The sequence below is a fragment of the Echinops telfairi genome, unplaced genomic scaffold (assembly GCF_000313985.2).
Source record: "Echinops telfairi isolate 266 unplaced genomic scaffold, ASM31398v2 ScPeMD7_13;HRSCAF=56, whole genome shotgun sequence".
NCBI classification, from domain to species: Eukaryota; Metazoa; Chordata; class Mammalia; order Afrosoricida; family Tenrecidae; genus Echinops; species Echinops telfairi.
Genome location: NW_022103910.1, coordinates 637,935 through 642,210, shown reverse-complemented (window position 1 = coordinate 642,210; position 4,276 = coordinate 637,935).

Below are 4,276 nucleotides of genomic sequence, written 5' to 3'. Positions count from 1 at the left end.
CTTTCTTTCTTTTTTCTTCTTTTTCCTCTTCTCTCCCTCTCTTTCCTATCATATGCTACTCCTGGCTTCCAAGCCACTGCCCACTGCCTATGGCAAATCAACCTAAATTGCAGGGGGAATTCAAGCCTACCCTCTATGGGAGTGCTACATACTACACAGGCAGCTGTGACAGCCATCTACAGCGTGCTGCGCAGCTGAGGAAACCTCCGTCTGACCTCTAAGGTGATCTTGCCTTGCCAAGTAGGGCAATTCCACCCCAAACCACTGGGTCTTTGCATTGAAAGGGCACACCAACCTGCCATCATGGGGCAGGGTTTAAACATCTCCAGCCCCACATTTAGACAATCAGGGATCAACTATCTCTGTATTCTTTATTTCCTTCTTCTCTCTTTCTTCTCTCTTTACCATCACAGCCAATCTAAGTGAGCACAGTTGTGTTTTTCCCCTTCTTTCCCTTTCTTATTTTTCTTTCTTCTCTCTCTCCCTGCTTCTCTTTCCTTCCACATGCCACTGCTGGCCTCCAGACCCCTACGCTCTACCTATGGCAACTCCGCCCACCCAGTGGGAAGAGCTACACAACAACCCCACCAGAATTACATGAGAATACCCTCCAACTCACATTCCAAATAAAGTAATACTGGTCGGCTAGGGTAAGTATGAAACCACAGGAAGATACAAGCGTAGACCAGCGCCTAAGTAGAGCTACTGGCAGGTAGTTCATAGAAGCACTCATATGAGTCCCCCAAGAGAGAGCCTGCTGCTCTTGGAGTCTGGAAGATGGCTCCAGGCTCCTCTAAAACAACATGTAAACAGCAAAGAGCCCTAACAACTGCAACAAAAAATCAGGAGAAACAGGAGACAATGCCAGAAGAAGTCACGAACCTAATGATGTACATAAAAGAAGCAGATATTGACCTGCCAAAGAAAGAATTGTCATAATGCTGCTTGGAGTCATACAGGATATGAAGAAAGCAATGCATAAAAAGGTTGAAATGATAGAGGAGATAAAAGCAACACACCAAAGGGAAATACAAGACTTAAGGGATAAAATAATAAAATCCAGTGCCAAATTGTCAGACTTTGCTAACAGACTTGCAGAGGCAGAAAATCGCACCAGTGACCTAGCTGATAATTGAGCAGACCTCAACAAATGGGAAAGCAGTAAAATAAAACAATCAGAGAAGCTGAAGAAAACCTGAGAGTCATGTGTGATGCTATGAATAGGAACAATATTAGAATAATTAGATGACCAGAACAAGACACAACAAAGAAGTCAACAGTGAACATAGTGGGGGAATTCTTAGAGGAAAACTACCCTAGCTGAGTAAATGAAAATCAGGAACTATCGGGAGACTGAAAGAACACCAACCAGACTGAATCCCAAGAAGAAGTCACCAAGACACATCATTGTCAAATTATTCAACTATGAAGAAGAGGAGAAGACCATAAAAGCAGCTAGGGAAAAGCAAAAAATCACATATAAAGGTACCCCAATAAGAGTATGTTCAGACCTATCAGCACACATGATTAAGAAGCGGAGGGAATGGAGTAACATATTTCAAAAATTGAAGGAAAACAACGCAAACCCAAGAACACATTAGCCAGCCAAATTATCTATTAAGATAGATGGAGAAGTAAGAGACTTCCCAGACAAGGACAACTTCAAAGAATACATAAAAAGAAACCCAGCCCTACAAAGGATCCTTGCCGATCCAGTATGGTCACAAGATCAGCACTCAAATAAGAGACCATTACATAGAACAACTCCACCCATAGGACGACAAAGAGAAAACTGCCCCCCAAGATAGCATTGGCTTAATAGTGGGAATAAGGCAAATAATAAACTACACACACATAACACAAGTGGATAAGACTGGTAGGTAGGAAAATACCCAACACAAAAGGTACAAGATGACATCACAGAGTCCAGAGCTGGATGTAATAACACTGAATATCAATGGCCTGAACTGAGGCATTAAAAGACAGAGGCTAACAGACTGGCTCAGAAAACATAACCCATCAATCTGCTGCTTACAGGAGACATATCTCAAGCTTGCAGACAAAAGCAGGTTGAGAATTAAAGGCTGGAGGGGAAAGTACCAAGCAAATGGCAATGCAAGCAAACCACGGGTAGTGATCTTAATATCTGACAAAATTAATATCAAGGTAAAGGCCATAAGAAGAGACAAGGAGGGGCAGTATATAATGTCCAGCGGAGCTGTAACCAAGAACAAGTAAGCATAATAAATATATATATGACCAATGAAATATCTGTGAAATTTGTAAATCAAACACTCCAAAAGATGAGAAATCACAGGCTCAACAATTATAGTTGGTGACTTTAATACACCACTCTCTGAAAAATAGAGGTCACTGGGAAAGAAGCTCAACAAGGAGGCTACAGATCTAAACAGCACAATTGAACGAATTGACTTGATAGATATTTCCAGAACTTTCCACCCAAATGCAAAAAATTCACATTCTTTTCAAGGCCACATGGCACATATTCGAAGATAGATCACATGCTGGTACACAGGTTGAACTGAAAAAATTCAAGCACAAAGAGATTATACAGACATCGCTCTCTGATCACTGTGCTAAGAGGCTGGAAATTAACAGAAAGACTGTCTAGGAAACAAGGATAAACAATTGGAGGATGAATAATCCTCTATTGCAAAAGGAGTGGGTATTGACCCATATCAGAGATGAAATAAGGAAGTTTCTAGAAACCAATGAGAATGAAAGTATGACGTACCAAAATCTTTGAGATACACCAAAGGCATTCATCAGAAAAAAAGGATGATCCCAATAAATACATACATGAAAAAAGAAGAGAGATTTGTGGATCCTACGCTGGCAAAAGCTTACACCAATTAGAGCACAGTCAACAGAAAAATCCTATTGGTAGCAAGAGGATAGAAATAATACAAATCAAAGCTGAGATACAAAAGAGGGAAAACTAGAAAACTATGGGAAAAATTAATGCAACTAAATGTTGGTTCTTTGAAAGAATTAACAGAATTGCTAGACCGCTCGCAAACCTAACCAAAGAAAGGACGGAACAAACGTCAATTGCAAGGATGAGGGATGAAACAGGGGACATTACAACGGACCCTAATGAAATCAAAAGGATAATTACACAGTACTATTAAGGCCTATAATCTAATGAATTCAACAACTTGGAAGTCTGGGACAAATATTTGGAAACACAATCTCTCCCTAGACTATCCCAGATGGATGTCAAGAACCTCAACAGACCCATAGCAATGGAAGAAATAGACAAAGTTATTAAGGGATTACCAACGAAAAAATACCCTGGACAGATGGCTTCACAGGAGTATTCTACAGAGCTTTCAGGGAAGAACTGACACCAATCCTACACAAACTCTTCCAGAACATAGAAAAAGAAGGAAATCTCCCAAACTCTTTCAATGAAGCTAGCATAACTCTGATACCTAAAGTGGGCAAAGATCCAAAATAATTGAGAACTACAGACCAATATCCCTAAAGAACATCATTTCAAAAATATTTAACAAAATATTGGCCAATAGCGTACAAAAGCATATAAAAAAATAATTCATGGTGACCAAGTCAGATTCATACCAGAGATGCAGGGATGGTTCAACATACGAAAGACTATCAGTAACATTCACCACATTAGCAGGAAAAATGATAAGAACCACATGATAATATCGATAGATGTGGGAAAAGCATCCAAAAACCTCCAATACACATTCCTGTTTAAGACACTTAAGAAGATAGGAATAGAAGGAAATTTCTTCAATATTATACAAGCTATATATGAAAACCCAACAGTCAACGTGGTAGTAAATGGAGAAAAAATGAAACCAATTCCACTGAAAAAGGGGACTAGACAAGGATGCCCCTTGTCCCCACTCCTATTGAACATCATACTGGAGGTCCTAGCTAACAACATAAGACAAAGAAAAGATATCAAAGGTATTGCTCTGGGGTAGAAAGAGATGAAATTTTCATTATTCACAGACGATATGATTCTATACATCAAAAATCCCATAAACTTTACAAGTGGAGTGTTGGAAGCAATAGAGGAATATGGCAGAGTGGCAGGATACAAGATCAACAAACAGAAGTCTATCGATCTGCTATACACATTAGACAAGATCGCAGAAGAGACAATTAAAAAGGTAGTACCCTTTATAATAGCCAAGCACAAATTGAAATATCTAGGGATTTACCTGGGTAAAAAAAACCAAAAGATTTGTACGAGGAAAATTATAAAACACTATGACAAGAA